Below are 15,334 nucleotides of genomic sequence, written 5' to 3'. Positions count from 1 at the left end.
TTGGGCGCTGCTACCACGGATATACATGAACAATTACATGGTCGTTCCAATTTACAAAGAGACTTGCGTTATTAGGAAGACTATATTTGGCGAATTCACGAGACCGTACGCGACGTTGTTCATATTGAGAAATGGCCTTTGTTCCTTTTGTTGTGCTGGTCTTAGTTTTTACTTGTGTCATAAGTATTCAGGTTTTAGTTTGTCCTTAGCACCTAGCTCCTCTTGTGGCTCCCTCCATTTCGGAACAAACCGTCTTTACCACGCATGTCTGTGACGTCAGTACACGTGTTTCTGTAATTTCCAGAAGCTAGCATGCAGAAGAACGCATAGCTAGCCTTGTGTCTTAAAAATTAACACTAGCAAATACAAAAGTGCGGTCTGGAGGTTACATTGCAGCTACATTAGAAGGTGTTAACTCGACATAATGTGCAAACGGGAAAAATATGTGGAATAATGTTAATGTTTAAAGTACAAATGGACAGAGTGATGTTTTGTTGACATGGAAGTCGCTATGACTTCTTCTTCTACTACTATTTACGGTATATTCGGCCAATCTGTTCATGTCAAAATCATTTGTTCCAATCAAAAGTGTGATGATAAACAAGTCCTAATCCGATCAATATTTTTAGTGTCCATGAAAACAGTGCATTGGATCATAATTCTAATCTGAACTTTGATCGGATAAAATAAATTTTGTCCATATAAATGTAGCCATTGTCAGTTTCTCCCTGTCGCCTTCATTTTCTTCTTCAGTTGTCATCATCTTCTTTACAGTGTGTGCCTGTTTGCTGTTGAACCGGAGAAGCCGAAAATGACAAATCTTCCCAGAGAAATTTCATCCCACTTTACCGGTAAGGCGTTTCATCCCTGTTTGACACCATGCAGGCCGAGACCCCCGGCTCGAGCATGCACGTGCGTGGCGCTCGGTGTGTGCGTGGGATGTACACGGGAGTCCAGGAATGTGGCATAGGAGGAGGAGGAGGTCGTGGTGGGATTTGGGGGGAGCGTGCAAATCAGTTTTTAGTGTTACCGCCGAGTCCGGAGCCGCAGACAAGGGTCCAAAAAGGAGGCGTGCACCACTCCATTATCATAAGAATCACATGGCGGGGATAAAAATCTCCTTTGAATAAATTACCGCTTCAATAGGAGGCGCGACTGCCAAAGAGACAACTTTGTCAGCCCCCCCCCCCACACACACACACTACTTTGTTGTCGGGGGTCTCTCTCTCCCTCTTTCTCTCTGCTTCTCTTTCCCTCCAATGCTTTCCTGGAAGCGACGTAGGCCTCTAAATGGCGTCTGTGTGTATGTGCGTGCCCTCGCCGATGCCAGGTTACCGCGTCCGGCGGGTTAGGCAGGCGACAGGCCCCGAGCGCCCCTTGGGAAAGACCACCGCTCTGAGGTGCTTAATGGGATAGAGGGGTGGGGGTGGGGGGTACAATGGGGGTACATCCAGTAGCCCCCCACCACCCCACCCCGACCCTCATCCTCACCCCCCCCATTATCCCACATCCATCCCACTCTCTTCCTCCCTCTTCATGCTGCATGGGAACCTGAGACGGACCAGCACCACCACCCAAGTTCATTAGTGCCCATGCTGCACTTACACACACACACACGCATGCGCACCCCACACACGCACACACACACACACACACACGTGCATCTCGGAAGAGGAGGGCATTAAAGAAATTTAGTATCGCTCTACGATAAGTCTCACCTTTTGCCAGTCATAAACAAAAGTAAGGCCTATAACAATTTGACAAAATGGCTGCCCTTTACTATTTATAACTAACTAACAGCTCTAAATACACTAATTATAGTTTGGTACACTTCCACATGCAAATACTGTAATCAAAAAAGGCAAGAAAGGGAAACCCCTAATGACAGTTAGTTTGGCAGCACGGCGCACTATTTGGCAAGCGGAACGTTGTTATTGAATGGACTGTAGAAGCTGGTTAAAGAAGAGTCCTTATAAACTAATTAGCAAGTGACTTATAAAACATTTGTAACACCATCAATAATTGTAGCTTTATTGTAATGGACTATTAGATATTTACTGTCAACGTGGCCATTAAAATGTCAGCACGGCCTTCATAACAAAACGGCTGCTCATTACTATTTATAACTAACCAACAAATCTAAATATGTAAATTAGAGTTTGGTATACTTCCACATGCAAATAGTCAAATAAAGCGAGAACAGGAGCCACTGAAGATGGATTTTGGCAGCACAGCTCACTATTTGGCAAGTGGAGTGTCATAATCAAATGTTTTAGCTGCTTGTTAAGGATTTTTATGAAGTGTGTATTAAACAATTAGTCTTGGTGCATTTACAAAGCCTTATAAACTGTGCACTTATTGTAAAGTGCTATCCGGTATTTTAATGTGAGCATGCAGCCAAGAAAATGTCAGCACGGCTTTCACAAGTAGAACACGAAATGTTTTTTCTTTATGGTTTACAAATAAATCCTTAATCCAAACACATATATGATAGTTTCTCACGTGGCAGTAACACTTTGATGGGCAAATAATCTAAAAATGCAAAGGTAGGAAATCTCGGGAGATGTGAATTTGGCAATGCAGCTCACTATTTGGCAGGAGGACTGGTGTTGGTTATAATTGGTTGTGGTTTATTAATTTGTGTTTATTAAACTGGGAATTATATTCCACGTTCCAACAATTCCCAAATTCCATTTTTTTCCATAATTAAAATCCCAATGGGGGTTATATTTTAGGTATTTATTCCCAACATTTCCAACTTTTAACATTAAAATTCACAAATGAACCCTTGCAACTATCGTTGTTCATGGCATCTTGGGAACAAATTCCATTCCTTTTTTTTCTTTTTACCGATTGAACCCATTCTAACTTCAAATTGTTCATTTTATTCAGGAAATCTTGAAAACTAATCATTGCCATTCCCCGAATTCACAAATTTCCCCAACCAAATTCACAACATAAAGTTGCATTTTACATCTTTACATCCTCTTTCTACATTTCATGACCACTTCAAACCATTCCAACTTCAAATGATTCAGTTTATTCAGGACATCTTGGGAACTACTTCCTTTGCCAAATTTTCACAAGAGAATTCCAAAATTAGCTCAACTCAATTTCCTCCATCCTCATTTCTTGACTGATTAAACCCATTGCAACTTTAAGTTTCGCATTTTCCATTTTCACAATGCAGTTAATTGCACAGCATTTGTATATCTTCTATACAAATGTATGACAACAGACAGCATCATGAATGAATGGCTATATTGTTATAAAATTGTTATAATTAACAATCAACGAGTGTTAAAAGCAATACCTATTAGATTAAAAATAATTGTTGTGTTTTGTATCTGATAAATGAAGCATAATAAAATAGGTCTACTTTGTCTTTTGGAGCCAAAAGTAGTTGGGACAATTTAGTAGACGGATACATTAGTACAAAAATGCTTTAATACTTACTCTGTCACAGATTATTGTTCTACGCACTCACAAAACTAATTTCAATATTCTTATGATATGTATAGTACAAGGTGCACCTGATCATGACCTTTGACAAGACAACCACTATAAGGTGTTTCTCATACTTTTTGTTTGCTCCCAAACTATTTGCTGAGTTGTTTTTACTCACATCAGTTAGCTCTATACACTCCAATTTCTTTGTTGTGAAATGCGGGAAAGCCGATTTCCACAATAGCAAAACTTCAAATATTTTGTTGAATTACCCAATGTAAAATTTTATCCAAGCTGGTTGCCTTGAAATTTTCAATTCACTCAACCTTTTTTTTTGGATGGATGACAAACAGACTAATAGAAAAGAGTTGAGCTGACCATTTTTGCATCAATCAATCAATCAATAGGCTCTGATTGGCTCCTCTCAAACCACATTCAAACCACCTTCACTCAAATAATACATTTTTTACATTATAGTAATGAATTTTCACTATTACACATTTTAGTTATTATACGAGACTTGAGCGAATTTATAAACGAAAATAATAAATACACTTACCTTATAGCAGGGGTGTGCAACTCCGGTCCTCGTAGGCTGCGGTCCTGAATGCTTTCAATGTTGCCCTCCTCCAACACACCTGATTCAAATGATTGGGATTATTATCAGGTTTAGTAGATCTTGCTGATGAGGTGATCATCTGAATCAGGTGTGTTGGAACAGGGTAACATGTAAAACATGCAGGACAGTGGCCCTCGAGAACCGGAGTTGCCCATCCCTGCTTTATAGGATTTTTTTTTTCAAATCACTTAACTTGCTCAATAAGTAAATGTGTTTATAATAAAACCGTATGCATATTAGAAAAATACTGGCTATTAGAAACAAAACAATCATATTATTAACTGTTAATGTCTATTGAGAGGCTCGATAAATATGTATAGTGTCACTGTCGTTATTATGAATATTAAGTAATGTTACAAGACAACAAACGACGAGGAAACGTCGGATCGGGCCCTGCGTGAAACCTGTTGTGCGCGCACACGCACGCACGTACACACACGCGTCAGGCACACGTACACGCGCACAGGACGTTTCCCAGTGTGAGAGACGTGCCCTGAAAGCTGTACACTGCTTTTGTCCACTATGTCAAATGGCTCTCACACACACACCCACACGCGCGCACACACACTCTCACGCACACACACACACACACACTAAATGATTAAGCAGGAAACAGCGACTGGCTAACATTGAAAACGCAATTGAAAGTATTTATTTTGCAGCTTGTGCTCCCCCTCCACCCCCCGAAAAAGTGCGTGTACCCTCCCCATGCACCCCCCTTTTTAGTCTCACCTTCTTGAATGATCCACGCTTGCATCCAAAAGCGCCTTTTTTGGGGGGGCCGGGAACACCAAGCTGACAAACTGACGACGACCACGTGCGTGCATAGACTAAAAAAAATAAAAAATAAAATAAAAACATAAATAATAATAAGAATCGAAAATCATGAAAAGAAATCAAAATGTGTCGTTTTTGAGGGAGACGGCACGCAAAGCCAACATGGCGGCGTGAAAAATGTCCCACGCCACACAGAGTGATTACAGCCGCAATTAGAAAGTCATTTGCATGTATGCTAATGAGGCAGAAAAACATGTCGTGCTTGGTCGCCGGAGGGAAATGATCAGCTTTCCCCCCCCTCTTTCTTTGAAGAGCTCGAATCTGTTGTGTGATATTGATGATAATTATGGCATTTAAGAAACATTTTCATCTAAATTCAGCCTTTTAAGTCACTAAAAATGTTCATTACATGTATTTCAAGTCATTCCATATTGGAAAAATATATACTGGTTGTGTTTGTTGTTGTTGTTGTTGTTTTTATTTCGAATGAGGCAGATCTGATGAAAAACTGAATCAATAATTTATACTCTGTGTTTTAATTTGGTTAATTTGGTTTTCACTACCTGACGTGTGTTTTACTTTTATTTTACCAGGCAATAATTGTAGAAAATATTAAGATATGATTTAGCAAGGATTTATGTTTTTTTATGGCCTTCAAGCTTCTTCGTGTCAAATTAATTTGTAATAGTTCATTCTTGTGCGCATGCGCATTAGAGAATTCTGAAGGCAGCGTTACAAATTTCTTTCATTTCGAAATTAAATGTTGCTCTCCTTCTACAGAATAGCTCGTGAGGGTGCCTATATGTCTTTGTTTTTTTGTTTTTTTTGTATTTTAAAGTGTTCATAAGGTTCGCGTAAATTTCATTTTTCAGCAAGAAAGAAAATAACACTCTGCGGCCACTTCATTAGGTACACCATGCAGTATCAGGTCAGAGTAAAGAAGCAACATAAAGGTAATTTTTTTACATTATTAATTTATATGTATTTGCTTTGTTATTACACGGAGGGCTGTCTTAAATATGTTGACAAATCAGACAATAATACACATACTAATACAACTTAAATAGTAACTTTAAAGGCCCATTAAAAAATATATATACATATCATATTCCAATATAATTCAATTGTGTACCTAATAAAGTGGCCACATTGTATCTTCCTATTTGCATTTAAAACCAAGCTTTTTATTATTTTTTAAGGCTTCTATACGGTTCTTAATTAAATATCCTTGGACTGTTTTTTTTATCAACTATGTACATTGCATTTGCATATTTCTCTGACACACAGGGCTCAGGTGCGAGGATCACGTGACGTAGAACAGGAAGTGACAATGAATTAATTAGTCATTAATGAACGTTAAGCCGGAAATGTTGCATCCTTATTTGCATCCAAAGTGGGTCATGCACGATCACAAAATGAAGGGGAAAACATTCAGTGATGGACATGCACACAACATAAGAGGGGAAATGCGGATAATTAACATTTACTTTTAAATTGTACTCAAATACTGAGCACTCATCTATACAATTGTGTGTGTCGGGGGTTAAAGTGTAATATTTCACGTTTTATTTGTACATTTATGAGGTTTTATCCTTAGTGAGGTCATTTACATTTTTCAAGTTAATCGTTGCCTGATTGTCTTGGCTTTTCTTTTCTGTATTTTCCTTTCATTTATATTTTAGACAAATGAAATATGAAATTTATTTTTATTTTGCACGGTTGGAATCTCCTTATGACGTTCTATAAAAATGAATTAGGGAGGTAATTTGGCATTTTTTCAGGTGCATTGCTTTATGTATTTGCTTTGTCGTACTGTTGAATGTTTAAAAGAAGAAATAAAACGTCCCTTTGGAAAACAAATCCAACAAACCTTTGCACGTTTGAAATACCGCCTCGCGGTGGGAAAAACTCACTCGTGACATGTTTGATTTGAATGAACACACCCAACGCGCGCGCGCGCTCACACACGCTCACACGCATACGCATACAGATTTGCATGCAGTATCCCACGATGCAAGTTACAATGGGAGCAATTAATATGCACATAAATTAAAAGTGAGACGGGGTTTCCACCTCCTTTTTAAAGGGGTGAATTCCAGGAAAGAAAGAAAGAAGGAAAGAAAGAAAGAAAGAAAGAAAGAAAGAAAGAAAGAAAGAAAGAAAGAAAGGAAGAAAAAAAGAAAGAAAGAAAGAAAGATAAAGGACTGAAGGAAAGAAAGAAAGAAAGAAAGAAAGAAAGAAAGAAAGAAAGAAAGAAAGAAAGAAAGAAAGAAAGAAACAGCTTCTCTTGCGCTTGAGAAAGATTGAGGAGGAGGAGGAGGCGGGAAAAAAGAGGGAAGAGGAAGAAGAAAAGCCCCACATTGCATTGGAACGTCTTAAAATTTTTACTTGTACTTTTGGTCACAGGTGCATGGGAGGAAGATTAAAAATCATCATCGTCATTGTCAAGATGATCAACATAATGCATTTCGTCTTCATTAATATTCAATTCTTACCCTACTCCAGAGGCCTGTTTCTGATATTTTGACCCTCCTTTGGCGCTAAATAAGGTGACATAATATTAGAAACATCCCTCAATATGTAATATAGTCATATATTGTCAAAATTATATTGTAAGAGTTCATTTTTTTTGTTATTCATTATTGTCTTTATTAAGGCAATTGTGTTAGTTTTAATTTAGTGTATGCCTAATGATTGTGCAGCGCGTAAATTCATTTATGGGGAAAGAAATCAAACATACTATGGATAAAACTCATTAAATGTGTTCGCATTTATGATGACGTCACCAGTGACCAGGTAGACTAGTAGATTTTTACAAAAATGTTTTTTAATAGAACGATCTGGTTCTAATTATATGATGACTAAGGCTTTGCGCCGCAATGGAAGAGAAGCGCTGTTACAATGGCAGTACACGGAGCGTCATCTGCAGGACAGTCAGTGACACTGCAGGCTCTTCATATTGGTAGTCCTTTGTCTCTCTCTGGCGGCCGACTTTTAACACTACAAATCCAACTGTAAAATGGAGAGCTGTCTTATTTTTGTACATATTACCAACCAACCAACAAAATACTTTTTCAATTAAATTATAATATTTGTAATGTTTATTGTCTTTCTTCAACAACGTTCCTCTTAGCTGCGCCGCTTCCAGTACATGAATATGGATGTTGGGATTTTTTTTTTTTTTCCCAATCAAATTTCAGTCTGTATGTGTTGCTACATCGATTTAATCTGTCCAAGGCCTTCACAATCTGTAGTGTTATGCAATCAACTTAAAGTATTGTACTGTACTTAAAAGTAAATACAACTTCTGCTCGACTCGGCTGTGTGCATACCACCAAGCTTCATTTTAATGTTTGCTTGAATTTCATGTCATACTGTAAATGTATATTTTATTTGTAATTTAATTCAGAAATTATTTCATATACCACTAGATTAGTGGTACTACATCACACATAGAGATTCACTACAAAAATCCATCCATCCATCCGTCCGTCCGTCCGTCCGTCCATCCATCCATCCATCCATCCATCCATCCATCCATCCATCCCAGTGTAATATTGAATACCTAATGTTTTGACTGATGAGCGTATTCCTAGCCAGGCGAATGTAAGTGATATTTGTTACATACGGTGGTATCTCGACTTAGGGGTTAAATCGGTCCTTTTCCACACTCATAACTCAAATTACTCGTATCTCAGAGCAAGTTCCATGAGTGAAATGAATGGGAAAATGACATTAATCCGATCCAGCCCCCTTACAAAACCCAACATTTTTATTATTAGATTTTATTTTAATAAAGAAACTGTGATGTCAATTGTCATTATGAAAATATAATAAAAGGGTAGGGTATATATATATATATATATATATATATATTTATATATATGTATATATATATATATATATATATATATATATATATATATATATATATATATATATATATATATATATATATATATATATGTATATTACTACTGTATGTGTGGGGAGTGGTGTGTGCGTGAACGACTTTAGGGGTTAATTACACTTAATCAAACCAATTTATATTACACTTAATCAAACCAATTTATATTTTATATTTATATTTTATATATATATAAAGAGGCGGCACGGTGGCCGACTGGTTAGCACGTCCGCCTCACAGTTCAGAGGTCGTGGGTTCGATCCCGGCTCCGGCCTCCCTGTGTGGAGTTTGCATGTTCTCCCCGTGCCTGCGTGGGTTTTCTCCGGGCACTCCGGTTTCCTCCCACATTCCAAAAACATGCATGGTAAGTTGATTGGATACTCTAAATTGCCCCTAGGTGTGATTGTGAGTGCGGATGTTTGTCTCTGTGTGCCCTGCGATTGGCTGGCAACCAGTTCAGGGTGTCCCCCGCCTACTGCCCAAAGACAGCTGGGATAGGCTCCAGCACGCCCCGCGACCCTTGTGAGGAGAAGCGGTACAGATAATGGATGGATGGATATATATAAAGAGAGAGAGAGAGAGAGAGAGAGAAAGAAAGAGAGAGAAAGAAAGAGAGAGAGAGAGAGAGGGAGAGAGAGATGTGTGTAGTTTTTGTTGTTGTTGTTTCTACAGTTTATATCTCAATTGTGTCCTGCCTCCAGTTACCTACCGTTTATTTTGGTTGTAATACTACTGTCGACCACGAGATTACAGCACACTATTTTGTTTGGAATTGTAAATCGGAATGAATGAATTGAACAATATTTTTTTTATCCATTGCGCTTCCTCTCTCTCTCTCTTCTCTCTCTCTCTCTCTCTCTCTCTCTCTCTCTCTCTCAACTCATTATATGTGCTTAAATATGTTTGTATTATTTCAAAATTGTATTTGAAGCAGGGACGGAGCCATAGGTGGGCCTGAGTGTGCACAGGCCCACCCAGATTGACACATTTAAAATTTATTAAATTATTATTCACCTCCTAAGGCCCAAGCTGTTTTTTACAAGCATTTTTTTTATTTCTTTTTGCTATTTGGGCTTATTAGAACTTAATTAGAAGAAAAACTAAGCATCATCTTTTGTTTTTTTTGGATTGTATTTTGTATACTGTATTTTGACTGTAGTATGTAATACTCTTCTGAGACCACAAGATGGCAGTGTAAGTGCCCACATATGTGTCCAAAACACCCACACCACACCACAGTGCATACGCTTGTAGACACAAGAGCTAGAAAGTGCTGTCCACGTACGTGGCCACTAAGCCTTAGGAGGTTAAATTATTTTTGAATTTCTGTTTCCTTGTGTGTGTTTTTTTTTTACATTTTATTGAATATTAATAATGGCATAATTGTGGTTGGAAGATCTGAACTTCATATCATTCAGTTTGTCATTTTATTTGAATATACGATGTGTCGGGACAGGAGGATTGTGCTCACTGAGAGAAACATTCAGGCCCACCTTGATTTTTCCAGGCCCACCCGTTAACCACGTTCTGGCTCCGCCCCTGATTTGAAGCCCCTAAAAATAAATGCCATGAATGCTATAAAAACATGCCTATGGAGTATTTCAATAGGATATTTCTATATTACGGATTTTACTTATTGCAGAGGGTCTGGAACGTAACCCCCTCAATGGAGGGGAGGATTACTGTATTCTTGTGCTGTGCTTTGAAATGGTGTGGCCTAGAGAGCGCCTTTGAAGCTCTCTCTCTCTCTCTCTCTCTCTCTCTCTCTCTCCACCACTTACACCGAAAGCTCCAACTGCAGGGACTGAAGAGGGCTTACCTAACCAGTGAGAGCTCAGAACTCACTTTCCAGGATTTCTCAATAGTACATTTCACTTTCTAGAAGCCATACTAAGGACGACTTTGCAGGCGGAAAAAAAAAGTAAATATCTGGAATAGGTGAATTGTGAAGTTATTGACATTTACCCCTTTGAGTGAACGCACATTTAGTTATGCTGGTGGTATATTACGACTATACCGTACAAGAGTACGAAGTTCATTCATTTGACAAATTTATCCCAAATGACTAATTATCCTACCAGTGAAATTTCTCAAAACTGGAAGTACCCATAACCCACTCTTTCCCAGACCGATTGCATGGCTGCTGAATTAATGACAAATTCGCCACTCTCTTTGGCTCATAAATGTGTAAATCTGACTCTAATGTCAGTGCCTCAGCGGCCATGAACCACATCGCATGCCACTGATCTCGGCCTGCCCTACCAGCCAACCTTTCGTCACCGCTTTTCCTTTACTGTGCGATGTGGCTCATTGTGACGCTCGCACTTTAGTCCTAATTGATGGGCACAGGCAAGAGAGGAGAGGAGAGGGGGCGTTTGTTGGCGCCGTTGCCATGGAGACCGGCTGCATTGCTAGGCAACCGCAGGGATGCGGTGGAGGCAGAGCACAAGACAAGCTGCGGGTCAACACACACACACACACACACACGCGCGCACGCAAACACACACACACACACACGCACACACGTACACAGGCACACAACAGAGAGGTAAATAAAGTCAAGCTAATTGTTCACCTGCTGTCTAACATGCTATTAGTACTAAAGTGCGGTTAATTGCTCATTATCGCTGAGGGAAAAATGGAAGGAAAAAAATGCCAGAGTTGTAGAGTGAAACTAAAATGTAAAAAAAGAAAAAAAAAAGCTGCTCTTAGATTATTCAGTTCAGGGCAGCTCAATTTCTGCATTCACCAGTATATTAATAATAATAATGATGATGTAATATTATTGTTGTTGTTGTTAGACTTTTGGCTTGGTCCCTTTTAGTCAGGGGATGCTACAGCGAGTTACTCACATGATATGTTTGGCACAGTTTTTATCCCTAATAAACTGTAAATATTGTAATAACATTGTAATAACATTGTGATACCATAGTCATGAACACACAGAAGTGATACCATAATAATAATAATAATATTTGAATAACAGTAATGCTCTACTGTAGTGACGCTATTGTGATACCATAATAACAGCAATACCATAATGATACATCATAGTAACGTTATAATAACAAAGTACTGCCATAGTAAGATCGTTACGAATAATTATAAATGTCGTGCTGCCTCCACTAATGAAGATTCTTTCATTGTCTTTACAGGTGCTCGTTTTTCCCCCTCACACTCGTAACGCCCTAGCTCCACCCCTCTCATCAGGGTAAGACAAGCCAAAATCAGTGACTCGCTTGCATGAAACTGGACCGCCCCTCAAAACTAGACTAATTGCAGCAAATAAAATGAATGCTTAGAAAAAAAATGCATAAATACAAACAGTACCAAGAGGCAAAAAAGCAAAATGAGAATGATGAGCACGAACATGACCGGAGCTTAACTAAAGTGTGGACCAATACACGCAAGCGTGTGTCCTTGTGCGCCCATGAAAAAGTCAATCTGAAGACTTAGTGCCAAGAAATGCCATGACACTCACTACTGACACTCAATAGAATGCGTGTGTAAGTGTGTGCATGTGTGTATGTGTGTGCGTGCGCGTGTGTGTGTGTCACTAATCTGTCTCCACATCCCAAGAGCTCTGCCTAAATCTCTCATTTGGAAATACAAACACGCATTGAGTTCATAAATGTGTTCACTTCTCGGGACGTAACGTTCCATGCACACAAATTGGACAAAAGTATTGGGACATACAGCTCTTAATCAAAAAGTTTGATCAAGCAGAGGGCGTACAGTAATACAGTTCTGCTTGTAAATGATTTTCACTGTTGTGCTTTTGGTTGTGTGAAACACATTGAGTTGCCTTGTCTATGAAATGTGCTATAAAAATAATGTGCCTTACCTTGGACTTCCTGTTCAATTCCCGCTATGGAGATTAGACTTAAAATAAGACATGTCCACCCAATTTCATGTTGATTGGTCAAACTGAATTTTATTTTGGTAGTTTCAAATTTCAACCAACATCAACATCAAAAAGAAACACCCATCATTTTTTTTGACAAAGTCAGTTGTCCTAAGCAAATGAAGTACAGTATGACATCCAGTGAGACAGATGATACAAAAGGGGGCGCCAGATTACATACAGCTGTGAAGCAGACCTGCTCCAGTATAACTACAGTAGGGTAGCTTTATCCTTTAAGGTGTAGATTAAAAACATTTTTAAAAAAAACAGTACATCTATAATCTAGAAAGAATATTGAATGATTCCATCAATGTTGTTGTTTGGATTATGTTCACAGCAATTTTACAAAAACTGGTAGATAAATCAGACAGGCAGATTTAGATTTTTACTTGGTAGAGTAAATTGCAACTATTGGAGCGGTTTCAGTTCATTAACATTGCGAGGTGACACTTTAACGGGCACATTTGAGGTGTTTTTCTGCCAGAAAGTAACAAAAACCCGTGAACTGAAATGAAATAAATCATAAGAAATACGTAAATATTTGATTTGTATTTTGGGTTATTTTGTATTATAGTACACGTCCAATTTAATACCAACCGCGCACAATCACGTCAGAGTTATAGAGAACATACAACAATGCAAACTAATGATTTAGAAATGAATGTTTTAAATGTGAAACAATTTAACATCATAAATTGACTCGGCTTGGCCACTGTCGCCATCGCTCAATCTTTTCTCATGTGGTAGAATTGTACAGGTGAGTCAAGGCAACCCTGGCAAAAGATTTGCAGCTCCGAATCACATAAAGTGGATATAAAAAGTCTACACACCCCTCTTCAAATGCCAGGTTTTTGTGGTATAAAAAAATAAAAATAAATACACCAAGATACATGTAATTTCAAACCATTTTCCACCATTAATGTGATATAACTTGTATAACCATATAGATTTTTAAAAATCTTTTTGAGCGGGGAAGTATGAATAAAAAACTGAAACTGAAATAATGTGATTGCACAAACTCATGTTAAATGTGAGTCAGCGCACACTTATCACCATTGTGCCCGTTTTTTAAACTCTGAATAAAGTTCAGATGTTCTAATAGGAGATGGCATGTGGTCGACTGGTTAGCACATCCACCTCACAGTGCAGAGGTCATGGGTTCGAATCCAGCCCCGATGTGTGGAGTTCGCATGTTCTTCTCGTGCCTGCCTGGGTTTTTTCGTGAGGATAAGTGCAAGGTCACATCTTACCTATAATAAACCTTGGTCCGCAGAAAGCTTTTAAACCATCCAACGATTGAGTCATTGTTCAAATGTTTTGTTCAGGAGAAGAGAACAAACATGGGGGCCGGGGGGAGGGGGGGGGGGGCGTTCAAAGCAAGCATGGGAGGGAATTATGTACAGTTCGAAATAGCAGTCTTCATAAATAAATAAATAAATAAATGAAAACCTTCAAGCTTCTGCTAGAGGGAAAAACAAAAGGCAGGGAAAACCTACTAGAACATGTGAACTCTATTAACAGAGGGGAAAAAAAGTGGGAAACGTTTTTAAATGGTTTCTCACAAAAATCTCACGTTTGAATAGGCGTGTGTCGACTTTTGAATTCCCACATATGTCTTTCTCAAGCCAGATTTTCTTTTTTTTTAATGGCGTTTTATTGATGAATTATCCCATATACGTCACTACAGTGTTTCCACTGTTTGTTGTCATTCCTCGTGGTGGCATTTACATGACCCGGCTCTGACCGGCGTTCATACCCAGCTGCGAGAATGAGCGTCCAGCTGACTGCAGCAATGGAAATCCATGGCGTAATCTTCTTATGTAAAGCACAAAACACACAGTGTGTAATCCTCCTTCCGACCTCTTTGGTGACAACACAACTACAAAACTCTTACAATGTGTACATGTGCATTAAAACAATAATTTCCACGTGGTCATTGTGCATGCCAAATCATCAGGTGGCGCTATAAGCGCTCACTTTATTGTTTGTATGTGTTGTTCCTCGGTGTGTTAAAGTAGCAGCTGCTTGAAGATTTATAATTGAATTATCACTACTCCTATGCTAATGTCCGTTAGCTCATAAGCTATTAATTTGCGTTGAGCTGTCAGGTTTGCATTATATGCTTTGGTTGAACATTTTGGTATTTAAATATGTGGTTTAAATAATATGTTTAATTCTGTTTTATTTAGGTGACAGTTTTACAGTAAACTTCAGCTTGGGTTGACAAACTGCTTGAAGGAAGCACAATTTGAGTCTTATTTGGAGAGGTGACAGTTGCGTGACAGTCCCCTCCCTTTTCATTTCCTTAAGGCGATGGTCTCGTGATTACTTGACAGCGGGAGAGAACAGGTGCTAACAAACACTTAAACATCATTTTTTAAGAGTGTGTTAAATACACTTAAATGTGTTTAAAGCGCGTGGGATGGCAAAAACTATCAGGAATATGGCTTTGCTATATCGCGCTTTTTCATCAATCGAGGGTTGGTCTTGATTGTAAACAGCTCACTGTATCTCTTATTGACAATTGAACATGTGCAGATTTCAGTTATTCCGGTTTAAATGGCTTACTTTTTTTGTAATATAAAATTCACAATATAAAGTATTACTCTGAGCCAGGTTGCTGGTGACGTCATCACGACCGAAAATTATTCGTACGATGTCGTCACTTCGGATGTATCTG

Source organism: Filicampus tigris, chromosome 8 (genome assembly GCF_054856515.1).
Source record: "Filicampus tigris isolate MCC_2025a chromosome 8, RoL_Ftig_1.0, whole genome shotgun sequence".
In the NCBI taxonomy this organism is placed as follows: Eukaryota; Metazoa; Chordata; class Actinopteri; order Syngnathiformes; family Syngnathidae; genus Filicampus; species Filicampus tigris.
This window is presented reverse-complemented; position numbering follows the sequence as displayed.